Source organism: Vidua chalybeata, chromosome 8 (assembly GCF_026979565.1).
Source record: "Vidua chalybeata isolate OUT-0048 chromosome 8, bVidCha1 merged haplotype, whole genome shotgun sequence".
Lineage (NCBI taxonomy): Eukaryota > Metazoa > Chordata > Aves > Passeriformes > Viduidae > Vidua > Vidua chalybeata.
This window is the reverse complement of record NC_071537.1, coordinates 35,527,666-35,555,166: the sequence shown is the minus strand read 5'-3', so window position 1 is coordinate 35,555,166 and position 27,501 is coordinate 35,527,666.

Sequence of the window (27,501 nt, the reverse complement as noted above, 5' to 3'; positions counted from 1 at the left end):
TCTCCTCAGTGGCTGCGATGATCAACCACATGGTGATGAAGCTCATTTTGATTTATCTGTCCTGGGTCATTTTATCTTGAACAGTGTGTCTGGGGCATGGATTCTTCTAGCTCCATGCCTGCAGTTGAGGAGGAGGAGGGCGATCTGGTGAGTCAGCCACTTTCTGCCCAGTGTTTTTACAGATAGGTTTCAGATTTATCAAATGCCCTTTTTTTTTCCCATGTACTTGTGATTTGACATTTAAAGGCCATATTGTCTGAATTAGGGAAATCGCTGGGTACTGGAATGAGAAATGAGCTGAAAGAAAAATCGGTCAGTAATTAGGAAGGTTAATCCACTCATGGCAGAGAGTCTGAGATTTATCCTGATATACTGCTATTCAGTTAGTGTAGATATAAGTAAAGGAAGTTGGGAAAAATCTCAGAAGTAAGTCCTAGTTACCATGACATGGATTGTGATCATTAGGCTTCTCCACAGGAATAGATATTTAGCAGAATACAAGTTCTATTTGTTATATAATTTCTCTAATTTTATTTCATACTAATTTTTCAGCTATGGAATATTTGCTGTCTGAATTGTATCCACATCTTCCTAAACATAACCCCATAAAAACCCATCTTAAAGAGCTAAAAAAAGGAGGGAGAGAATATCAAAGACATCCACCTTCCCTTTGCCTTGTTGAGGAACTATCTCCATTGCAGAGATTAGATTTCAAGCAGAAATGCTGGCATAAATTTTTTAATAATTATTTTCTACAGTTTGGCATGCAAAATATAAATGTAGAGACACATTATGACAAGAATATTTCTCATAAGTGTGTCAGAAGTGTATGGTTCTGTATATGAAATTAAAGTAGCCTTTGGCAAACTGTCTGCATGGCTGTGATAAGGAAACACATTGGAAATCTTAGCTGGATTTGCAGACAGTATGGTCAGCTGTATAAGAAGTCTCTACTGTCCACAGACAGGACTTTATGGTATTTTCTCATTCTCTTCTTGTTCGTCATTTGCTGTACAGTTCAAATGAAAATGAAACATTTAATTGGAACAAAGAAATAGCAGAGGGAGCCGCCCTAAACAGTTGATTTTATCAGGTCCAGTGAATGTCATTATCAGGATACCTACGGCACAAAAGCAGGCCAGGAGTGCGGCCGCTGCCAGTCCCTGGACACTGCCACCCCTGCTGTCCCCTTGGACATCGGCTTGGGGACAGTGCTCAGGGTGCCTGGAGGGCTGCAGGGCTGCTGCCACAGGTGTCACTTGACACTCTAAAAATTAAGCTGAGACACCAGTGTTGTTCTTTGTTTGCGTGGTTCCTTGTTCTTTGCCAGCCTCTTTGTTTTCTGACTAGGGAATAGGTTTCTTTAGGTCCTCTATTTATTCTCAGTCCAGAAATAGATTTTATATCAGGGCCAGGAACTGTTAGGAGATTTCTGTCCCATTCTTTCCTTGCTTTGTTCCACATTTCATCTGCAGCGATACTTGAGTAAACTTTAGGTTACTGAGGAGTAAATAAAAGCTGGAAAATGCTGATAAACTTTAGTAGAAAATTATTCTAAACTTCAATACTTATTTGAGGAAAATGATATCTCGGCATTACCAAAGCTCATAGATGGAGAGAAGAAAGGAAGGGGAGGAAGAAGAGAAGGCATAATAAAAAACTAAAGGTTTTTGAACTTGAATATACAGTTTCAAAGTCTTGGCCTGAAAATTTTTAAGTGCAGAAGGGTTTTTACTGCCTAACACATGTTTTATGAAGTAAGTATAGTTTCTCTTTTAAGATTTTCAGAAGATATTTCAGTTTTTCTTTCTGTTATGATCCTATTAAGTTGCTTTGGACGGCTAGATATTAGCCATGATGTGGTATATCTAATTTGGTAACAGTGATCATTTTACAACACCTAAAGGATGTAATAGAATGAAGTATGCTAATTGGAAATGAGAATAACAGATCCATAACAAGTTCATTTTACTTGTGTGTAAACAAGACCCTAACACAGGGTCAAAACTGGCATAACACAGAATTTTTGTAGTCTAGGTTCCATGGAAACATAATGAAAAATGTGGCTGTGATCTAAGTGCTCATTCCCAGAAATAGAGCCCTGGTGGAGGACAAGCAGGGGATACGCTGTGTTTCCTCAGAGGCACCAAAGCATCAGCACCTTGGCAGAGCTCTTTAGGGGTGAGGCATTTTGCAAAGCCACCAGGGGAAAAAAGGGAGGATGCCCAGGGTGGCTCCCTACTTACCACCCCTCGTTGGGGATTTTATTGCTAGAGGGGCAGGTGACTGGGTCCAGAAGTCTTGGATCCCAGAGAGCCCCAGGAGTGCTGAGTGGGGAAGTGAGATCTTAAATTTTTCAGTGCCTAAATAAAGCTTGTAAACCTTCAATCTTCCCTTGAGTGAGAGAAAAGGACAGAGTGAGAACAAGTAGAGGAACAACATGAAGATACCAAGATCAGTGAAAAAAGAGTCAAATCTCAGATGGGAAAGATGAAGAGATGCCTTAATCTTAGGGCTGGAATCCTTTTATAAACCTATAGAGAAAGATGAAATTGATACATCAGGCTCTTTTTCCCTATAACTCATTGAAAAAGTATGGGGAGAAAAAGTGTTCAAGTTGTAAATATGAGCAAAGGCTCCCATGCCAAAGTAAACAGATGTTGTTTCAGATGTAAACAGATGTATAATCCCATGAGGAGTTTGAACAGAAAGAGAGAGAAGAATGATGAAAACTCTCTGCCCCAGGGAAAGAAGACCTGTTCTCAAAGATAAAGATGATCTCAGAAATAGATGAAAAGAACCTTTGCTCTTATACAGTTTACCGTGAAAATAGTACTCCATAAGTTAACATGGCCCATAAACGCAGCAGTGGGGAAAGCTGCAAAAATGGGAAGAACTTCATGATTGCAGATTTTCCAGACAGCTGCTATTTGTGAAAATTAAAAGCCACGAGAGAATTGTTTTCTTATGGAGAAGTCTCCATAAATTGACAAGAGGGACTTCTCTCCTTAACTGAACTGAAGACAAACCATTCTAGAAGTGATAAACTGACTGAATTGTTTCTATACATTGTGAGTGGGGAAGAAAAGGTTGTATGGGGGAGGAGAAGTGTTCTAAAGGTTTTATTCTGATTCTTATTCTTCTTTATTTTAGTTACTGTTAATAAAGCTTTCTTTATACCCTTTTAAAGTTTTGAGCCTGCTTTACCTTTCTCCTAATCCTATCTCACTGCAGAAAATATGTAATTATATTATAGTGAGTGCACTAGCATTTAGCTGGTGCTAGACCCACCACATTAATTAGTGCATTAGCCAGGAAATCTCAAATTGGTGAACCAAAAACCACTACACAGACAATCAAAGGGAAAAGGTTTCCAAGGTTTAAAATAAATAAATAAATAAATACATACATAAATCAGCCCTTGAGTGTAATGGCAAGCTAAATACCACTCAGTATTTATAAGTCACAATCAATGCTTCTAAATGCCACCTCAAGACTGAGTCAAGAGCAGGAAGATGAAGAAAGGTCTCAAAAAATTCCCTCAATAACCAGTTCAAACGACTTCTGTTTGCAGGACATGTATTAATTTTGCACAGTAGGTAAGCAATTTGATTTGCATCAAAGTGTGGTATTAATACAGCATAAGAAAAGTATGAATTCTTAATTAATGCAGCACAAGACAAATATGAGAAAAGGGAGAGAAGCGCACAGCACTTGAAGTGCTAGAGGGATCTTTCAGGTGATGTGTTCTTTTTAAAACTTAAGTAAAAGAAAAATATTAGATTGGTCTTGACTCCTTCTTCACATCATCCTCCCCCACTGCTGGTGTTTGTAGTGTGATTCAGCTCAGGTGGGCCCTGTGGAGGAATAGCACTGCTTTGATTTCAGTCTCTATCCATAACCTAGGAGAGGGCAAGGAATGCCTTCAGGTACATTGGCAGCTTCTCCAAAACTCAGTCCTTAGGGCAGAGTGATGTGATGCCTAATTTCCTCTTACTAAGCAGTGAAAGTAGATGAAGGCAGGAGGAATTGCTGCTTTTGTAGCAAACATCATACATAAATCAGTGCAACCTAGAGAATTTAGTTGGGATGGATATATAAATACAAGAGCACAGAGCTATGGTTTGTTGCTTTGTAGCTGGACCACTGCCAGAAAGCTTCTTAACTCTTTTGAGGCAGAGGAAGTAAAAAGCATTTTCGAAATTATGAAACTCAGTCTTTCCAAGCAAAATACTTCCCCAGGGCCTGCTCCTCCTTGGTGAAATGGATGCTGTATTTTGGAACACAAGTTTGTAGGACTTACAAAGTTTCAAAAGAAGTCCTTCAGCCTAGGAAAAGCAGCATTTCAGACCCACTTGACTTTGGGCATCTTGCTGCAAGTTCCCTGTGAGAGGAAAGGGTGCTGTGCTGCATCCTCTGGAAAGTCTTCACGTCTCTGCTGAGACTTGGTTTTACTTGCCACTAACTGGCTTTCATTGTGGAGAGGTAATTGCAGGTAATTTATATGAAATTCTGCATAGCTGAATGATAACAAAACTGGTTACTCTATCAAAAGGACAGTAATGGACATTTTATGTTGCAGTATATTGTAGAGAACAGTGGACAAAGCTGGAACTGCAGTGAACTGTCACTGACAGAACTGGTTTATAACAGTAGCTAGGTCTAAATTAAAACTGGATTTTCCTTTGACTGCTCCCTTTCAATGAACATTATATGTTTTCTTTATCAGAAATGTGCTAGTGTGCCATAAAGTTGAATGCAATAATGACTAGAACAGTTATGACAAATGCAGTTTGCCTGATAATAACCCTCATGATGAAGAGACAAAAAAGGCATCATTGGCTTAAAAATTGGCATTATGAGATTGTAAATCATTCACTTGTAGACAGTGTAGCCCACCAGAAAATACATTTGAGAAACCTGGCCTGCCTTATTGGCTCTGCCCATTACTTGCTTGTTATCTGTCTCATTTCTGCTTCCTTATCTGAAATAAGCCCCCAGCTTCAGCCTGCTGCAGAGTAGCTGGATGGTTATATTGCAGAGTATTTTGGGCACTTTCAGATGGCTTCATTCTTCATGAGGTGGAAGTTTGGTGAGTCTGGGGAGGGAAAAAAACAGCCCCTCCTGTGTTCCAGTTTATGGGCATTGCCGGCTTGTGGTGCTGACACTGCCTTGAGCTGGCTAGCTGCCAAACTTCCTAGGAGCAATGTGTCTCCTCATTTCCATCTTCCAAAAGTGGCAGGCAAAGTAAGGAATGCACAAACTGTGAGCTATTTGGAGCCTAACTACACCAGTTACTAGGACTGTTTATAAAGTAATTGATACTCTCAGATGTTTCAGCCAGCTTCGGCTTGCTGCAGCTAAGGGTCAGATCAGACCAGACTTCAGAGGTTGTGTAAGTAGCTCATGCATGTGTAACTGAGCTAGAATCTCCTGCATCTTTCCTCATTTGACATTTCTTTCAATTTCAAATAAATTTACTCTTTCATTTCATCTCAGCTTGTGTGCAAGGCTGTCCTTGAAATAACTGTTAGCCAATGATTTTGGGTTCTGCACCAGTTGCCTGCAGCAAAGATTGCCTGATGACTGTCACCTGGTGTAGGTAGCACACCATGAGCAAAGAGGTACATTTGGTGGGTCTGTTTTACAAAAGCTAGGGAAATGACAGGAACCCCCAAGAAATCTAACTGAGAAAAGGAGAATGAAAATAAAAAGTAAAACTCCTGGGGCAACCTTTATCTACTGACCATATTGATAGGATTATATCAGAAATTACAGACTGTTGCGGCGTGTTTGGGGTCCCCGGGGGGCTCCCCAAGCTGTGAGTTGGCTGGTAGCAGCAGGCAGGCAAGGAGACTCCACACGGCTTCTGAGAGTGCTCATTAGATGAGGGTTAATTGGGGTCCTGCCTCCCGGAGCAGCATGGTTTCTGGGGGACAGTGGGGGAAGGGGGAGAGAGGGGCTGAGAGAGCACCGGCCACGAGAGCCGGCTCAGAGAGATACCCTGTCCCACCGGCACACTTGACAGGGAGATTCAAAGTGTTCATGGAATGAGATTGGGCCAATGGGATTACAGACACATGATACTTCAGGGGAGGATCGCAGGCTTGGAATAAACGGTGCATTTTCGAGGGGTGAGACAGAGCATACCATTTAAATAAAATGTAACACCACAACAGCAGTTCTGTTCTCTCCATTACATTTATGACTGTGTCACCATTTAGGCAGTTAACCCATATTTTCTGGACTTCCAGAAAAATTCACACTGAGGTGGGACTTACTGCACATGTTCTAAACCGTGGTGTACTAGGACTTTTATTAAAACTGAAAAAAAAAATCTTAATCTTTTCTAAAGTTATTAGAGAAGAATGAAGATTTTATAGGTTGTGTGTTGTCATGCTTGCTGTCAGCTAAAAGCAGCTGAGTTATCCATTGCAGACTCACCTTTGTTCACTAGTTCTGCACCACTAGTTACCTACATGCCTGCTGTGAGCTGTGCATCAGAGCATCTCTGTAGCAGCATGCCTTACTGCAGTCTCTGTGAAAAGAAACGATGAAAACCACAGTGTATTTTTGGAGAGAAAATCTGATTGATCTCACTCCCTTCTGTAAGTGGAATGATGTTCATTTTCTACTGCCTGTAAGAATCTCATTTCTGCCCTATGTTACATGTAGGCAGGCAGCTGCAGTAAAAGCCTGATGCAGAGCTCCTGGGGGTGTTCAGCAGCTGTGTTGGCTGTCCTGACCTCCGTGCTGGGCCCACTTCAATTACTGGAAGTGGGGCATTTTGGGGAAGGGGGTTTAAGTGTGCAGGTATTTGTCATCCTGGCCCCAGGATAAGCTGATAGAAAGTATGGCAAAGTAAAGTTCTTAAGAAAGTATTTGTTAAACCAGCCTTCACGTGAATAGTTAGTTAAGGTTTGACTCTAGTGCTCAAAGCATATGGAGAATGGAGGGGAAAAATTAACAATTCAGTATACATTTACAGATAAGTACTTTGGAAGATTCTGGATTGCAACAAGTAAGAATAGCAAAATTAAAAGCAGCAGATTAATATGTTGGATCAAGCATGTACCGATGGCTGTGGATGGAGGTAATAACCATGCTTTATTTTGTCATTCAAACTGTTGGCAGCAAAATCCAGAGCTGTGCAACACTTAGCATTTCTATTTTGTAAAAAAAATTATCTATTTCATCATTTTCCTTCCTGAATTGTATCAATTAGTTAAAACAGTTAAAAACCTGATTTGAGAAAAATGAAAGGGTTGACTTTGGCTGTGCTGATGGCTAAATTTGAGCTCCTTCAGCTAAGCTGCCAGCTCTGCTAGCAGCAGTGTGGGTGAACTCTGTCAATGCTTGTTGACTGATCCCATCTCCCATGACACAGAGTGATGGCTAGGCAAGGGAAGAAGTAATGTGGGAAGTTTTTGGTCAGCTCTAGGAGTTGATCCTGTGTATGGGATAGGAGAATGTGGCAGTTCCATTCTGCATCTTGTAAAAAGCAGCAGTTCACAGTTGAATTCAAAGCAGAATTTCTTCCTGGCATCACACCCAGCAATTTTATTTGATCCAAACTACTTGAAACAAGATAATTTGGTCTTGGTTTCCCATAAATACACATTATTAAAACCAGTATTTTCCTAAAGCTGTATTTTTCACATAGAAATGGATTTTGATGCTTTTTTTGGGACTACCTAAAATCAGAGGCCAGACAAAATTAAGGGACTAAAAAGTGGTTATATTTATTGAAAGGTCTCCAGGTACATTTAGGGCAGATTAAGTCCCCCCTTCCCCCAGGGGCTACACTCAAAAATGGATGATGGATCACAAGTTTTCCCACTTTTATAAGTTTGGTCCATTTGCATATTGGGGGTTAACCTTCCAATTACAGCTTCAGGTAATGAAGTAATTTACCCCAAGTTTGCACCTCCCCAACTCACTTTTGTTTACACTTCTCAAGGCCTGAGACACTGAGGTGTCCTTGATTCCCAGGCCTAGAGAGGAATTGTTTTGTCTGACCCAATTTGGAAAGCACTGTATGGGGAGTTTAGAACTATACACTAAAGAATTACAGGATTACAAACATATGAAAAATACAAAAGCTAAAATCTGAAGGCATCAATTTGGTGGTTGCAAAAACATGAAAAGATCGTGCCTTGGTAGAGGCTTGCTATTCTGCTGACTTCTCCTTCTGTGTGTTAATTCTCCAAATGTTATAGTCTTACCTCCAAATGTTTAAAGATAATTTAATTAGCAGCAAGGGCTTCTCCTATCTAGGAAAATCCCATGCAGTTTTATTAAGGTGGAAAATGGAAAAGGATAAAGATCAAGACTATAATTTTTAATTCAGTATCACACTCTCCAGTGTCTCATTATCCTCCTTGTAAATGATTCTTAGCCAATAATTGTCTGTGAAGAACAAATTACTCCCCTGTACCCAAATCTCCCACATTTATCCTTGAGATACCTTTGTTTTGGATTAAGACTTTCCCCTACTAAGTCTGCACAAATGTCTCTTTCTCCTTGGCTGTTAGGAGGCAGAAGAGATGAAGCAGCTGAAAAGGTTACCTCTGCTCCTTTCCTCAGGCTGGGGGAAATCCTCAGGCAGGATTTGCACTCAATGAAGTCCTTGAGAAGCCACCAAGATCAACGAAGATCAGATGCTAAAGCAGTGTGACCATCAGGGCTGGTCTTCTGTTTTATCACTTGTGAAAATCAAATGGCAAGGTGAGCTCTTAAACTCAGCCAGGAAAGACATGCTGTGTTTGGCACTTCTCTCCCATGCACGGTCATGGAGGAAAACAGCCCACTGTGCACTTGACATCTTGAAAAAGGCTTTTTTTGGAGCATGAAGGCTCTTCTGTTTTTTCTGGTCCTCTCCTGGCCCATGGATGCCTAGAATAAATCCTGCTCCTTAATCCTTCAGACGTTGTGAGGTAAATTTGCTGTGTCCTGGCTCGGCAAGATTTGATGAGGATTTGTAGTGCAAGAACAGATAGGAACCCTTCCCTAAATCCAACTAGAAGACTTAATGAAGAGCCTTTTAGTCTGTGCCAGGGCTGTTTGTGTCCTGCCTGTTACAAATCACTGTGGACACAAACTGCTGCTGCCTGTTGCTCACCTGACACAGCTTTTCTGGCAGGTGGATGCTTAAAGGAGGATAATGTGAGTATGTCTCCAGTTGCTTCAACAAGACACTGTAGGGAATCTGGTGGTGTGAGGAGCTGTCTGCTCTTAAAGTTGCTTTGGAAAGTGTCAGCATGGGAGCTGTAGCCACTCTGCAGTGCCACTCTGATGCCTTAGTCTGCTACCTCAGTCAGTGCTTTTTTGGTCCCCTAACGTGCTCCCACCCTCTGAGATGGGTTTGCTGCATGATGAATTGCATATCATAAATATTTTTCTCAGTTTGCCATCTCACTGGAAACTTTTTTTCATGCTCTCTTTTCCACATGGATACCAGTTCCTCCTCATCCTAACACTAATTTTATCCAACTTTATATATATATATATATATATATATATATATACACACACACACAAACACACACACACACATATGTATTATGTATTATATTTTCTGTATATTTCTTAGGAGTTGCACTGTTCTGTGCTTTGGGTTTGATGGTCAAACACAGTGACCAAGGGCACTGCTGAGACAGAGTGGACTCCTATGACGCTGGGAGAAAAAGAGGTGCTGCATGGGCTCCCATTCCTCTTCCTCTGGAGTGCCATGGCTGTGGTGATGCTTTGGATGCCCTGCTCTTCCCACCTGTAAGTGCTGAAATGCACTGTTCAGGTTGGCCTTCAGAGCTCTTACTTACAGACTCCTTTGTTGCTGTGCAAATTTGAGGTTGCAGCTGAAGAGCAGCAAAGGAAAAGTGACAAATGTCTTTTCTAGGGGTGACAGGAACCAACATGTCCATAAAAATCTTTAAGAACTCCTGCAGGTCTCCTGGAGTAGGAAGGCAAATTACTGCCTCAGGCAAATGTCTAGACTGCTCAATAACTCTTTGTTGAACAGGTAGGTCTGAACAGATGGTGCTATCTTAGGTATACGGTGAAGTTTTCCCTTCTTAAAACATTGCTATTCTGTTAAACTATTGGAGTCTCCTTCCTCCTGTTGCTCAAGACCATGTCTTGTTCTTTCCTTATTGAAGTTGCAATGAACTTATGTCAAGTATATTTCCTTATAGGTAGGAAGCATACTCAAATTATCTTATATTAGACTTTTCTTACTGGAGGGAAAAAAGGGGGTTGTATAAAGGGTCTGTGTACAGAGGTAGACCAGAAATGGGTTGACTTTATCTCTGCTGCAACTCGCAAATTAACACTCTGGCCTGGGTCCCAATCCCTTAGGATCATATTCCTGTGTATTGGTTACAGGGATTCTCAGGAAAGGTGTATGTGAATCAGTAAGATTTCCACTGAAAGTTTTCATCTCCAAGTAAGAGTCCCATTTAAAATTAATCCGAGTTTCCAAATGGATATATGTTTGCTCAGTGTGTGACCTGGAGTCTGTTGTATGCAGTATAGGTCACCCATACAGGGTTAACTCCCTCTCTCAGGACAGTGAATGAAAAAATTTCAATTACAACTCCATTTCTTTCCAGAAGGAATCATAAATGTATTTTAAGTTGATCTGTGCTGCTCATGCTTAGCATACTGAATTGCTCCTCAATTGATTATTTTATTTTACTTGGAGACCCTCAAAGAAGTTTATGAGTGGCCATTGGGAAATACACTGAAGTCAAAGTTTCACTTGGAAGATTTACGTGATAGAATAAGTTGTAGAAGAGAAATTCATGCACTTAAGTGCTTCTCCCATGAACAAATGTTATCCATGAGTGTACACCTGACTCCATGGAACCAGGAAACTGCTGTGATAAGAAAACTGCCAGCTCCCTGTCTCTGACTGCTCATCCAGGTCACTTCCTGCACTGGCTTTAGTATTCCAGGAGCTCCTGCAGCATCTCCCTGCAGCTGCAGGACCTTAATTTCAAAAGCACCTCAGAAAAAGTGGCGTGGCAGTAGCTTGAGGCTTTGCACAGAATCACCTTTTGTTCCTGACTGCTGTGTGGTTTCTAGTTTCAAATTTATTGCATGCATTACAAAATTAATTCATTTTTAAACAGAAGTGCAAGCCTTACTACACAACAATAAAAAGCTGCTGCAAATGGACTGATTAGAGATTATTGAGAATGTTGGATATAAGTTCTTCATGTCAATTTCTGTTTTAATTATAAGACTGTGATTATAGATTTATCACATTTGTCAGATGTGGTGACTTTTAATGATGCCTCATAAAATAGCATTTTGTTTTATTAAAAGAGGTGTCCTGAAAATGAGTTGTAATTTGTAGATGTTTGGAGCTAGATAATGTATTAATAGCAACATTCTAACCATGAATTCTTTAGATACGTAGTTGTAAGTGGACACAACATAAAGAACGTGTGTTGCCACATATCACAGTACAAGCTGGTTTGTACTAGGCAAATTAACCAGCCCCAGGGCTGACTGACAGGGACTTTGTCCAATCACATCTTTCCTAAGGCTTCAGTCATATCACTGGTCCAAGATTTGGGGGGCATAAAGATCAGACCAATAGGCTACCCAGACCGGGTTTTTCAAATGCCCTTTATAGAGAAGAGCTGGAGAACAAACACTCCCTGTTGCCACGTGAACATCGGGTGAGTGGTCTCTTTGTCTCCAGCCTGCTCCCTCACGCACTAACAAACACAGGCATGGAAAGAATCACCTTTAATGTTATGAAGTCAAGCACCTAAAAATCTGGAAAATGGTGCAGCTAAACAATTTCTGTAAACTACATTTTCCTTTTTTTAAGGCAAATGGAAAGTGAATAGGAGGGAATTAGGATAGTGCTTAAGGTTGTAGTAGTTTTACAGCTGCCAAATGACGCATGGTTTATTTGGTGTATAGAGCACTGACCTGTTACTGGACAAAAGAATAATGTGTGTCAAGTAATTTAATTTTGAAAAGGGGTGTTTGCTTTGTTCCCTGCAGAATGTGAAAGGTGAATACTGAGTGGGAAGGTGCAGGACAAGGCAGACGTGCCCTCAGCCAGCTGGATTCTGCACAAGGAAATGGGCTCCTTGCCAGGCCTTCTCTGGTGAGCTCCTCAACAATGGTGAAATCAGTGACTTAACCCAAAATTTCTCATAAGCTTTTTGCTAAACCACTTTCACTTTTTGGACACTTGTGACCGTGGCACAAACCAGGGCCATGTTTGCTTTAAAAATACTGAGTTTCTAATGAGCGATACTCTGGGCAGAGATGGGGGAATGATTGTAGGGGCTCAGATTAGTCCCATTCTTGAGACTGCTGTCATGAAGGTACAGCAAATTTGAGGAGCAATTGGAAAAGAAAGCTCAAGTGCAGTGGGCATGGAATATATTTTTCCAGTCTAGGAACAGCTGCAGTACTTCAGATAATGCTGTCTTTTCCCTCATTTTCTTATCAGCTTCTTATTTTCCATACGCTGAAAGCTGTGTCATCTCATCCTTGCGGAATGGATCATGCAGTGATCTTTTCTGCTTCATTGCAAAGTCAGCTAAGTCAAATTAAACAGCCTTTATGTTAAAGAGCCACAAATTAACTCATATGACTTTGTACTGAAGCTGGTGAAGAGCAATTGTGTAAAAGAATACCTTTTGCAAAAATTATTTTGGATGGTTGTCTTCAATTCTACTGTGAAAAGCACACAGAAGAAACTAAGACTTACAGAGCAGGATTTAAAATGTACAGAATTAGTAAGCAAAGCAAATGAAAAAACCTGACTATATTCCTCATTAGTTGAATCCAGTTTAATCTCTGTAAGGAATGTCAAGGATGAAGTAGACTCAGATGAGATTCAGGATGGCCCACTTGTGTTGATCAAGACTGTACCATAAATCACCTGTGTTAGGGGACTTAACTGGTGCTGTGTTTGTAATCTCAGTCCTGGTCTTTCATAAAGGGTTTGGATTGCACCTTTATGATATTTTAAAACAGCTGATAAGCTGATAACCTGCATCATGAAGTTGCTACTTTTTATGAAAGCAACATTAAAATTTCAGGTGTTCAGTCTTCAAGAAGTGTCGTCTGTCCCTTACCTCCTTGGTTAACACAGTCTGCAAATGCATCTGGTACCAAGGAGGGGTATTATTCTAGGCTTGGGTGTATTCAGGGCAGGAAAATTGTTAAAAGCTCTGTTCCATGTGGAGCTCTGAGGTGAAAGCCTCTTCTCTTCCAGTGAAAACACTATGGTCTCTTGACAGGTACATTTCAAAATCTCTTATTGCTTAAGCTGGGTGAACCAATGGGGTTCACAAGCATCCATAAAAGCAGTCAGGCAGCAGTCAACTCTATTGTTAGCAAATTTGCCAGGAGGATCAAAGCTTAAGCCAGTACTGGCATTCCCTGCTTCTGCAGAGCACTGGTGTCACCAGATGACACAAGGAAAAACGACGCACCACAGCTTTGGTCACCTTGAAGAGACCAAATTTATTTTCTCTGACTCCAATCTTTTATAGTTCTCAAAAGATGCCAGTGGATTGGAGGATGAACGTGCCACCTCTCCAACGACACTGGACAAACTACCTGTACATCAAATTTCTCCGCCTCTATGAAAGAATGCAAAACAATAGGTTGTTTACAGAAAGTTGTGTGAGAAAGTTCCCTACAAGAATGTAAACTCAGAAGGCTTTAGAAAACTCTTGATAATCAGGGTGACACACTGGTGTCTAGACTGGGTTTGAACTGTGTAGGATGTTTGCAATACTGCTGGAAACCTTGTACATAAAGGGAGATTTTAATTCTGGTATTCTCTATTCCAAACTGCTTTTTCTTACACTGCACCACAGGAAAGAGACCTCTATGCAAGAATCATTCAAATACATTGAGAAACAAATCGAAGTACCTTCCTGTTGCAATGAAAAATCAACACACACATTTCACGTTTTTGTTAGAAAGCACTGTCCACAATGAGTACAATATTAGTTACTTCTGTGTACACTTCCTAAACGGGGTTTGACAGGGCAGGTGTCAGTGTTTCAAGCTGATGCTTCAGTGGCAAGTTTTTTCATTATGTTCTGCTGTACAAAGCTCATTTCTTTTCCTTGTTCTCCTCTTTTTTTGTTTTCCTTCTTGCCCCTTGCTCCCATGCCATCAATTTGTGTTTATTTTAAGATGTAAATCTCAGCTGCCCTGTGGGTGTTAATATTCTGTTAATGTTTTTAGCAAGTACAACCCTCCTAAACTCACTTGAACTTAAGCCAGGTTCAAGTACAAATAGGTATAATGCACAGATTTGAATCATTTTGCAGTAGGTGTATAAAGGCATGGCACAATGTTGTTGATTTGTGGGAATTGCTCAAGAACTGTCTTGGAGCATGGCAGCCCTACCTGCTTTCCTTGGGGGCTGGTGTCTCGGTTCATTTTTACTGGCTGTCACACAGGGAATTAGATGATCACTCAGAAAATGCTTTTATTCCCTTGTTAAACAATAGTAATATACTCAACTATGAAAATCACTTCTGAGCCTGAAACAAGAGAACACTTTTAGCCTTTCAGATGCTGTTGCATTTGAAAAATATTCATTTTGATACAGCAATAGGCAGCTGTATTTTGGATGGTTTTTTGTAGGCTTTTCAAATAGTATGAAATGATGAAAAAGGATGTACGATTTCTTGTCTGTTACAGTTTTCAGTCATTTACCTCTTTCATTACCAGGACGTTGCATGTGAAGCATGTGGCCATTTTGTATTTTGAATTTGGAAAGGTTTTATTGTAAAGATGAGTTTCCTGCTGTGCTTACTGCTATATGCACAAAGACGTGTGAATGTACAGTTACTCCCATTCCTATGGCTACAACAAATCGAAGTGGGAGAACTCTCACTGTGCCACTCAAGTAATAGAAAGAAAGATGGCAAAGTTAAGTTTAAGCAAATTGGAGACCCCAAGGCAAAAGGAGTTCCCTCTGCTTTTGGAAAGGAGAAGGAGTCTTTGTTGGTCCTGTGGTTAACCATGATGATTTTGTGCAGTAGTGCTGTGCTCATCCTGATCAAATGGCCTTCACACACATATCCCTGTCACTGTGAATTTTTAAAGACTGTCTGATCAAAGCAACTCTTCTGAATGCTACATTTCATAGAAATCTGTTTACATCCTCTTGGTTCAGGTAAGTTCAGTGTGCTGGAGAAACTAAAAACCTACTCTATATTTTTCAGACACTGGCTTTTAAAAATGTATTTTATTTCTACCTCAGCTGTTGTTTAGAATGTTGTTTAGTTTATCTTAAGGACTGTGAAACCTGACAGGGTTTGGTGCTAAAGTAAACTCGCTAGAGTCAAAGCTCCCCATAGTTATCAGGAGGTGGGTCCTTTATGGGCAGAGCTGGGGGAACCTGGCTCTGTGGGTTATGGTGTCCTGGTGTGGGTTTGCCTGTTGGGTTGAACACAACAGCCCAGGAGCCTGTGTCCTATCTGATTGTAGCATCCCCCAGCAGAGGTGCAATGCCTGCTCACTCTTTCCCTTGAGATCTTTTTCTTCAGTGGCACACCAGGTAATCCAGCCAACATCAAAGGCTCATTCCAGTTAAGGTCTGATGTATATTTCTCATTAATCACCTCTTAGGAATATTACACCTGCTACAAAGTCTCCTTTTATGTATGAAATAATTGGGTCAGGGTTTTTAATGTTTTTTTTTTTTTTTTCAAGATAGATAGATAAATGAAATGGAAGCTAGTTAATTGAACTTGAAGCTTTTCTTAGCTATTCTGTTCAAAGAAGTAATTCCAGTCAATATCAGCATAGCCCAGCAGCTGAGTGTACAAGGTGACCTGTGGGGAGGTAAGGTAACAGTGTGGGTCAAAACCCTGCTGTTCTTAGAGCGCAGACTTGACTCAGCTTTCCTCTACTTCAGAAACAGACCCAGCCTTCAGGCTCCTTTTCTCTTTGTCTGCAGAAGATATGTGTATAAACAAATATGTGGGTGTTTATACATAATGGAACAGTTCCAGTGGGAAAGGTGGATGAATCAGAACATTTGAATTTTACAAATCAATATCCTGACATATTTGTTGGAGGCAGTCACCCTGCCTGTTAAAACCAGCCTCTGTTACACATACCTTCTCCTCTGAAGCTGGACGATGGTGTGTCCTACCCCTGCCCCCTCTGATTAGGACTCAGAAAGATCTGCCTTCTACACTTCATGACTCCTGTATCCAGGGAAAGGGCAGTTTGCTCATTTGTAGCCAGAGGAGAATTTTTCCAAACTTTTGTCATGATGCAAAAATTTGAATATATTAAAAAAAAATGTCCAAAATACTGACGATTGTGTTTTGGTAAGTGTCATGAAGAAATGCAGTATACATGAAGGACCAGGCATAGCTAATGGTTCTCATATTCTCTGTGTGTTACTCAAATACCACTTTCCAGGAGAAGAGCAGTTTGAGGTATATGTGCCACTCTAACTTCAGTTTATGTCTGGGCAGTACTAGGAAGGCTTCAGGGCAGTGCATTTAATGAAAATGGGTGAAATGTGAAATCGGAAAATGAGCTACTTCAGCTCCTAAGCTGGGGTGGTGGGGAATGATTTATTTTTTCAATTCTCTACTTGATTTCCACGTGGCTCTGAAGTGACCAAGGCAGATGCTTGTGCTGACCCCGAAGACCAGACCAGTGTGGGAAGGAACAATGTGACACGCCTGGAAAAGGATGGGGGTGGTGAATGGTTTTTGGTCAGAATTGTGACAGCAGATCTCCAGAGAGACTGTGGAAAGCTTTGCTTCTGGCACCCAGCAATGACCTCGTTCAGCAGGCAGTGATTTCTGAGGTCAGGCTGAGCTTAGCTCCTGAGCGAGCTGCAGAGGATGGACTTCCACAATCCATGTTTGCCCCCCCTTTTCTCTTGGCTGGATGAAAACAAAAACTCATCAAGCTTGGATTCTCCTCCTAAACCACTCCTAGGCAGCATGTTTTCTACCTTTATTAGTGTCATTTAAATAACAGAAAGATTATTCCTGGCAGTGAGCACAGCTTATAGTAAACAGCTTTTGCTTTAATGCTTTGGTGAACAAGAAACAACATAGTTATTTGCTTATAGAGAAACATGCATATATGCTGTATTGAATCACTCCTTGTGCTGGTGACAGGTTCAGGTTCATGCCCATAGTTGGTTCTCTGAATACTGATAAAACAGAAACAAAATTCCTATGTGGTTTTTGGAGATTTGTTGCATAAAAGCAACAACAACAAAAAAAAAAAATTAAAAAAAATTGGCAAAAGGCTTTTAAGAATTACTGCTTTGTCCTTTTTATGAAAGGATGGATTAAAGCTTTCAAAATAAAAATCATTAAATATTAATAGAGAAGAGAGGCAACAGGAATCATTTTAATTTCCTTCGTTACCATAGATAATGATAGCCTTAGGGCAGAATGAGAAAAACATAGAATGTACTAATGGGAATGTATCCATTAGAACTGTACTATTTTTGTTTCCCTTGACATGAATACATAGCTAACAAAAATACTGTTACAGTACAACTGCTCACTCTGTAAATAATTCAACTATTAGCTGTCATAATGTGCAAACCATTAAATGGCTTTTGAAGGGGTTCTCCTTCCTCAACATCCAGAGGTGTTCTAGCTCCTTGAACATGGTTTTCATTTGAATCTTAAGCACCTGCACCAAGCTTATCCCTGTAAGGGTAGCAGGAATGGATTTGGCTCCCTGACCTGATGCCAACACAGTGCAGCACTCTTGCACCTGAATAAACAAAGGGGAGGGTGAGGGGAGCGTGGCTCTGCAGCAGAGGAGCCCCTGTTCCAGGGCAGGGCCAGAGCAAGCTTTGCAATGCTTTGGTATTGCTACGTTTTACTGCACAGAGACAAGCAGAGTTCAGACCCGTGAATGGAAGGAGAAGCAGAGCCAAATGACTGGTACCTCTGTCTGTAATGGAATCCACTGTGCAAGTGAGGAGTGATGCCAAGACCGTGGTGCTGATGAACAGTTACAATGCTGAGCCCTCTCTTCACTGACAGCTCTCTCTGTTTGTGTAGGCTAAAGTCCTCTATGCGTATTTACACTGAAAATTCCTTTATTTCCTCGATGTAGGTCCCATACTCTGTTTGCTCTGAAGGTGCTTGCTTGCAGTCAGCTAATTGCACAATTCAGTCATTAGTGTTTATGACACTGAGTAGCTGTAATGCTCTCGGGGCCCTGCTCATGATTGTTTGTACATGTATTTCCTAGCCTGTGTCACAACATATCCGTGTTTACTATTGCTAATGCACACAGAAGGCCAATTTGCAAAGCAGAGCAGATGGACACATAATCAGTCTAATGACTTAATGTCACAAATGAAATGCCCTTGCAGTTACCTGTTATTCATTTCTGCCAAGACTGTTTCTGAAACCTTAATACAGACTCTAAAGACTGCAGCTTCCCTCCTTGCAGCAAACACTGCAGCTCTACCACCCCAGTCACAGGGCTGTGGCCAGCACATTTCTCTCTCTCTCAGGATTTTTTATTGAGGTGCACAGAGAGAAATGAAAGAGAAAACAATTTCTATTTCTGCTCCTTGTTTTTATCTTGTGGAATATGTTTGGAGAATTATTTACCCAGAGTGAGTGCTTGGTTGGATCGTGGTGGATTGTTTGGGCCTGAGAGCCAATCGGATCCACCTGTGTCTGGACTCTGGAGAACAGGGTCACGAGTTGTGAGTGAGTGAGATATGATAGTTAGAGAAAGTAGCATGTAGTATTTAGTATCCTCTTTTATATAGCATATTAATGTCTTATAACATAATGATAATAAAGCAATCATTCAGCCTTCTGAAATGGAGTTAGACATCATCATTCTTCCCATTGGGTTTGCCGACATCTACAACACAGGGCTGCATGCTGGATCCCTGTGGAGCCTTCCCGTTCTGAAGAGGCTGTAGTCTGATCTTAAGACTTCTCCCATGGGAAACCTGATAAAACCCCACAGCCCTGGGTCTGCTCCCTCTCTCTTTGCTCTCTGTTCTGCTCTCGGCTCTGGGCTCTCTGGGCTTTGCCCAGGCTCCCGGGCCTCTGCCCCCCTGCTCCCCCCAGCACGGGGTGTGGTGGGGAGGGGGAATAAAATGGACTCCCCTGCTAAACAACAGAGACTTGTCTCGTCTGTTTTCCCTGTCGTCATTGTGGCCTCCCTGCATCACGATCGTCACCGTAGCCACACGCTGCTACAGATCCCTACCTGTACTACTCCTGTGTTATGCCACCCAACTCTTTCTTATTATCAGGATGCCACACAGGTGATCACTTTTTTCCTTGGAAATTTAAAACCTTTCCTGAACACTTTGCTATCATGTATTTCTTTGTGTTTGCCACGTGTTCTTGCATTTGTTTTTTAATTTAACACCTATACTCCTCCTCAAACATCCTTGTGCACAAAAACCGTCTTTGTCTTTTCCCTTTCCCTTTTAAACCTGTGACTGAGTCTTCATTAAGTCAGTAGGACTTAGAGACATGTTTAACTTTTTTTGTTGTGCTGGATTAATTTGTTACGTTAGGGGCTCAGAAACTACCATGACCTTACTCATTCCTATTGAGTTAACAATTTTTTTATTTTTTTAAATCCCTCTAGGTGTATTACTAAAATAGTTAATTCTGTATAGCTTTTCAAAAAAGCATACTCAGATGTGCCTGTTGGTGTGCAGGGAGAAGACAGGTCCCAGTTCCTATGGTGCTTTCCAATGGACTTGTAAGAATGCACTGAAGCACCACAGTCATTCTGGCTTGAGGATTGTTTGCTGATGTTTGTAAAAAATAATAGGTTTAAAGCTGATAACCTCACACCTATGGACTTCTGCCATTTTTGTGTGGCAAATTTTTTCCTATTTTCCCTGTTGAAAAGAATCAATCATCAGAAGAAGTAGTTGCTCATTAGGGCAGAGGGGAGTGGGGTAATCATATGGCATCAAATCACTCGTTGAGCTGCTGGTCTATTACTGTTGTCCTCAGTAGTTGCATTGCTGAAAGGAAAGACATGAGGCACTTAAACTCCTTTCTAATCTCTACTTTGTCTTTGCACTTTTCCAGAAAGTTATAAATTAGGCTGTTAACTAACTGATTTATGGGATATGCTTATTAAGCTAGTAATTTTCTGCATCAGTTGTAAATTACCTTCTTTTATTTTGCCATCTGTATAATTATATTTTACACTTTTGCCTGTGTGCATAATTTGTTACCCTGACAAACTTTATCATTCCAACACTTTTGTGATTTTGTCAATTTTTCTCATCTGGATGGGATACAGAAAAATAGATATATACCCCAGTGATACAAACTTTTAAGTGACATGACTGTCTATGGCTGAAATCAATTAACATGCCTGATTGAAATAAATACAAAAACTGTTTTGTAACTGCACAAAATGAGGTTACAAACGTAACCTTTTTGTAAAGTGGAGTTAATATGGAAAAATTGGCACTAGTTGATTATACATTTTTTTCTAATATATTTACCCAGTCGAATTTGTCTCAGTCATGGAAGTGTGGGCAGCCATAGTCCTTGCAGCAATAAGTAGTTGAGTACTAATAATCCCACTAATTATTTCCTCTTAAAACAATTGTTTTATAAAAATAGCCAGCTCTGATATATCCATCCCTGGGAATCTCTGGTACAGGGTGGCTTTTCAGAACAAGTTTCAGGATATTAATTCACATTTTCTTTAAGAAGCTGTTTTCTGCACAGCTACTGTATAGTAGAAGTGAAAGGATAAAAATTTGCCTCTTTTGTATATCAATAGATATCCCTTGCTTTATCTTTCCATATCTCTGTATAAGAGATGACAAAATAAAGCAAAGGCAGAACTAAAAGTGTGTCTGTATTCCAGAGTAGATGACAGAGCTTTACTGAAATTAAGCTTAAATTACATGTAAAGGGCTTTATTTGCAATTTTACCTTATAAATGCTGTGCCACTTCAGGCATTGCCACATAGAACCTCCACTGATATGATGTCATGAAATAGGCAGTGATAATGTCTTTAGAGTAAAAATGAGAAGATGATATCTAAAACCTGATGTGTTATGTAGAATGATTTTTTTTTCCACATGAAGTTACATCACCAGAGAAAGAAGTTAGGATGTATAAGAGGACTCATCCATCTGTGATAAGAATGTGTAAGGCATATTTAACTCCAAGATTGTGGTTTATTAATTGAGTAATAACTCATTTTCCAAATATCTAGATGTTGTCACAGTAAAGATTAAATTTATTGAATTCTTAAATTGGGATGTGTAACTAAACACAGCAATTCCTACAGATTGATGCTTGTGAATTCAGCAGATCAGTGGTTCTGTTCTGTTAAGTGTTTTAATTGGTTTTGAGGGACAACTTTGCAATTAGACTTTTAGATTTCTCTTAGATATTGCTTTGGTTCAGCTTGTGAAGAGCTCTCTTTTGTTAAGCAGTGATTTGTGGTTAAGAGCTTATCTCTGTTTTGGAGCTTGTTTGGGTTTGGTTTTGTTGGTGTAGTAACTGCAGTAACAGGTCACCTTACAGCAGCTTGTTTCTGTTAGTCACCACAGTGAATCCCGCTGGAATCCCTGGATGGAGCCCAGCTGGTCCATCCAGGACCCTGGCCAGTTACCTGTAATTACCTTCACACCAAGTTTTCCTTTATTCCCCTAAACCTTCCTTGGCCTTAGACTATTTAACACATCAAAGTACTAGAACTGTTACTGTTTCAGGTTCCGTTTTCTCTGAATGTGCCTGATTTGATATCTTTAAATGTTGCAGATTTCTGACCTAACATAATTTCAGGAGCCGTTAACAATGCTTTTTGTAATCAATGTATTAGTGATTTGGAAAGTTGGCAGGAAGCCCTGAATTTGGAGATACACAGGTTGAGGGTGTTTATTTAGCTGGAAGGAAGGCCAGGACAAATTTTCCCAGTGTTCTATAAACTAGATATATCAGTTTGTTTTTTTTTTCTTTCAGACCTGAACTCCATGAATGTGGATTTTACAATCTATTAATTGGAGGTAAGGAGAAAAAAAATCAGCTCTTCATATTGATTTAATAATGAAATATAAACCCACAGTTTAAAAAGACTGTGTATAGTACTAGTTTTTTAGGTCTTGCTCAATACAGCTTCAGAGATGGGATAGGATATGAAGAAGTAAAGTTTATTAAAGAAAAAATACCTTTTGGAAGGCACAACCCTTGACATCTTGTTTTCTACTACCGTGGTTTTGGATGGTAGTTGCATCAATATCCCCAGGATGGGAGAATTCACTTGCTAGAGCTGAATTTGAAACAACTGTGAAATATCAAGGAAAAAAACAGCAAGCACAATCAACATGAAATGACCTCATGCATTTCTTTCACTCCCTGAAAAGTTACTGTGAGCTGCCTTTTTTTTTTTTCATTTATCTGGCTGGGGTTTATAACAATAATTTTCCTGATCTGTGATCTGAGCATTGGTCTGTGGTGTTTAAGTGCAATCCTGATGTGGGTGACAAGATCCTTTGATAGTTTAGTTGAACATTTTAGTTTATTTATATATAGTTTAGTTTATATATAATTTATATATAGTTTAACATTTCCATTGTAGATTTTACTATCAGCAAATTGCTTTAAAAGAACACATGTTACTTTACACATGAGATAATAAGTAATGAGGATAGATAATAGGTTAAAGAACAAGACCTTCATTTAAGAAGTATGTATGTGGGGGAATTTCAGAAAGCAGTAAAAAGCTGATGCCAATGGGCACCTCTTGGACAAACGTGCTTGTTTGCTTGTACAGAACATGGAAAGGACTCTTGGAGTCAGAAACAGAGACCACAATACTGGGGAAAAATCAGTAACTGCAACCAGCTTGGTGAATTTGAGGCTGCTGTGGCTTTGTGAAGAGTAGCTAAGTGTTCCCTGCCAGCAACACGCAGTTAAAGGTTTATGGGAGAAAACAATAACAACAACAACAAAAACTTTGAAGTCTTAAAGCCTGATGTAAAATAACTTGAAAAAATCCTTCGATTAAAAAAATAAAGCCCATGTAGTATACAAGGTGATTACAGGAGTTTGATGTAGCTATACAAGTAAAAAACATTTCTCATAAAACTGAGGTTTTAGTGAAGAAACCTTTATGTATAAAAATTTCTTATTTCCTCAGAGGTTGAGGCATATTGTGCTTTCTCATGAATTTCAGAGTTCTAAATATTAAATTTGTATAAATACCCCCACGTTTCAAGGAACACTTGAACTGCAGTGAACTACTAGTGAAGATGCTTAATTTTTTTACTTACTTGTTTTTAGTCATCTTATTTTGAGAAATAAATAGAGTTGTGCTAAGTGACAGTGCACTGGGTTTTCAGTGACTCTTCTGCCCGAGTGAAGGTGGAAGGAGCTCTGAGTACTTCTCAGATTTACGTGTGGGAGTGAAGTCAATGTCCAGGATGTCCAGGATTGCAGGTAGGTGCAATATGTAATTTCTCCTGGGCATTTATGAAAATATGTGAGTGTTTTCCTGCAGTGCCTGCCAAAGCAGTAACACTGCTGCACTGTTATGTTGTAGGTGGCTTCCCTGATCAGAGACAAGAGGCTTTTGGCGTTTTGTGGTGCTTGTTTCTTGGAGAGAGGAGGGAGATCAAAATAAACCCCAAGGAGCTGTCTTTTCCTTTCCATGTGGTGTCTCCTTCCATTTTTCTCTCTCCAGTTACACTGTGAAGTTAATTCAGTAGCAGAAGCCAGAGAGGAACCTGGCTGATTTGCAAACAGGAGTGAAGGCAATGTATTTTTCAGATCAAAGTTATTTTTCATGTAGTTTCCCTTTTTTTTTTTTTTTCCTAAATCTTAGCCTTAAAACAAGTACATCTCAAAAAAGATTACTCTTGTCTGTTAACTTGATGGTACAAGTTTTAATCTTACATTCTGAGCATGAAGAACAAAGGCTATAGCACAGAGAAAATTAGAGATGAACTTTTATTCTTTATTCTTGATTATAGAGTTCAGTGCTTGCACTGGTCCCTTTGCAGAAAGAACCCTGTAATCACTCTCTGCACTTCCTTTTTATGCTCTCCCACTACTCAATTAAGAACTCATTAAACTGCACACCTGCAGTGTCTTTAACCTGAACTATAGTTTTTAACCTCCTACTTTTACATAATTATAATGCAGCCTGTGGATTGCCTGACTTGAACTGAGCAAAAATGACAGTAAAATTTATTTGTGACAATAAAGCTTCTGTATTGTTTAAAGCCAGCCCATAAACAAGAACTGAAAGGATTTTTGTGAGTACAGAGAACTAGAAATGTTATATATCATGACTTTCTGAGTAGATAGGATGAGGCAGCATGCTAACTGCAGGCTTTTGGGGATGGGCTGTTAATGTTTTGGTTGGATGTAACTTGTGAGGTGACACTGTGTCCTGACATTTTTGTGTCCCTTCATGGCATATGAGCTTTGTTAAGTCTTGGAGGAAATGTTTTGATTCAGGTTCATTTTGGAAGATCCGTTGCAAGTAGCAGGAGTTCAGGGCTTTTCCATGGTGTTTGACAGAGGTTCCCTGAAGTGGCACTGCCCGTGTGCATCAGTGCTGAGCCATGTTCAAGGAGTGGTGTAAAAATACAGGATTCAGTCAGAAAACACCAGTACTGAATGTTCCCAGCTTTTCTCTCCAGCGATAAGATTCCATAATTTACAAATGATCACTGAGGATTTGCTAGTATGGCAAGAGAGGTATCAAGACAAGTGAACTTACAGGTTTGAACAATGCAACCCTCAGTGCTGAGTAATGTTTGCATATGGGCTCTGGGTCCTGAGGTTTTTTTACTAACATAAATTCTTACCTCAATTTTTCTTTCCAAGTCTAGCATTTAACACAACCAAAGAAGGTTTTATAATACTCTTTTTTTTAAACTTTTAACTTATTGTCACCGTAAGATCCCAATGGTAAAGAAGCTGCAAGAATATATGCTTTACTTGAACAAGTACTGTTGAATAAGGGTTTAGCATCCTAGGAATGATTTTTACCATGTGCATCTGTACAATGTACTCCATGCATTTTTTCTGTCTACACTGGACAAATTCTATGTGGCACTGCCAGAGTCATTTGAGTGCTTCCTCTGTTAAAATTTTCAATGACAGTGTACTGGTTTTGGTTTGCCAATTTAAGATTTCCTGGCCAATGCACCAATTAGTGTGGTGGGTTCAGTGCTGGCCAATCACCAGTGCACTCGGTAGAATGTACTTACTCATTTCCTGCTGTGAAATAGGATTAGAAGAAAGGCAAAGTAGGCTCAAAACTTTAAAAGGGTATAAAGAAAAAATTAACAATAACTCAAAGAAAGAGTAATAAGAATCAGAACAAAATCTTCAGGATACTTCTCCCCCCACAACCTTTTCTTTCCCAGTGACAATGTAAAGAGACAAACCCTAAAATTTTCAGTCAGTTTACCACCTCTAGAATAGTCTTTCTTCAGCTCACTTAGGGAGAGAAGTCCCTCTTGTTAATGTTATGGAGACTTCTCTACAAGAGAACAGTTCTCTCGTGGCTCTCAGTTTTCCATGAATAGCAGCTGCCTGGGGAAATTGGCAATCGTGAAATCCCTCCCATTTTCCACAAGCTTTTCCCACAGCTGAGTTTATGGGTTATGTCAGCTTATACTGTCAACTGTGATACTGTTTTAAAGATGAGCTGTTCAAAAGCAAAAGTTCTCATTGTCTATCATTGAAATCATCTTAATCTCTAAGAAGAGATATCTTCCTGGGGGCACAGGGTCTTCATCACTCTTTCTCTCTGTTCAAACTTCTTAGAGGATCACAGCTACTTTAACATCTGCTTAATTCAGCATGGAGGCCTTTGCTCGATATCTACAATTTGAACATTTTCTTCTCCCCATACTTTATATATTTTACATTATATGTATTATATATATTATATGTTTATTATTTTACTTTACATATAAGGAAAAAAGAGTCTTCTCCCTAGTTTTACAAGAGGATTTCAGCCTAAAACTAAAGGCATCTCCTCATCCCTCTTATCTGGGACTTGACTTCTTCACTGATCTCAACGTCTTCATGTTGCTCCTCTACATGCATCTTGTTCCTTTCTATCACTCAAGGGAGGACTGAAGCACTGAAAGAGTTAACGTCTCGCCCGGGACCTGCAGATGGTCGCCTGACCCTGGCCAGGCTGGGCAGCAGGAGCTGCGGCTGGGGTGTGGTGAGGTTCTCCGCAGCCAGGGCAGAACAGCGGCAGTGCGCCGGGAGGGGCTGATGGCTTTGAAACAGAGATTTCTAGAGGTAACTTAACAAAATGAATTAAGCATTTATAATTTAGCTTGTAGAGTTATGTGTTGAATTTTAACCTTTTACTTAAGAAACCTCTGCCTGGTACAAAGGGCATAGGAAAATGCAAATTTCTGAAGCTTCTTGCATAAAGAACAATACCAGAAGAGGCAAAGAACCCAGATAAAGAAGCTCCTCTGTCTCCAAGCCTATCAAGACTGACAGACCTACTCAGATAAGCACCAAAGGACCAAAAGTGCACGCGCAGAGAGGAAAAGTTCAAAAGTTCAGCCATGAGGAAGACCACAATCTTCAGCCTCAGGACCACCGAGAGACCCCCGTGCGACCACCACAGCAAACCAGGCGTGCCCAGAAGGGCGTGGACTTACTTAGCATGAGAGGCGAGGACAGGCGGGGCCAGGGGTTGAATATGCATGAAAAAGTTGTGCAATGTATTGCATATGGAACATCTTTGGGAATAAAGGTGTGGGTCAGACTGAGGCTCGGGGCACAAGTTTTGGAGAGCGATTTCACCTGTGTCGAGCACTGACATGCATACCCACCTCATAACTACACCAGGTTGTGGAGTCGATTTATTTATTTATTCCGCGTATTGCTTCAGTTCCCCTCTCCCCTTGCCCGGCAGCTGCTCTGGGGGCGCCCCACTGCAGGAGCTGCCTGGCCCGGCCAGCCCTGTTACCTCTTTGCTGGCGGGAAGGAAAAAGAGAAAGTTCCCGGGTTTCTTTTGTCTTTAAATGCATTTTTCACAGAGGCGTGTCCAGCTTTGTACCCCACAAATGATAATCTTAGTGCAGGCCCCAAGGGTGATAAACATCACCCCAGGAAACACCAGATGCAAGCGAGGTGTAACAGAGCACAACCCTGACAACAAGCACAGCAGCTCGGAGAGCAAATGAATCAACAGTGGCACCGGTGGTTGTTAAACCAATACAATGGATGCTTATAACAAATCTGGTTTAACATGCTCAGCTCGCATCTGCTGTTACGTCAAACCTCCAAGCCCTACACTGGCAGCAAAAAAGGACTGTTGTGATTTTACTTGGCTGGGCAACGAAGTACCATGCAGTTACTCACTCACATCCCTGCTGCTGTGGGACTGGAAGATGAGACAGGGAAGAAGGAAAAAACTTGGGGGTTGAGAAAAGAGCAGTTTAGTAATTGAAACAAAGTGAAAAATAATAACACTAATTATTCATTATAATAATT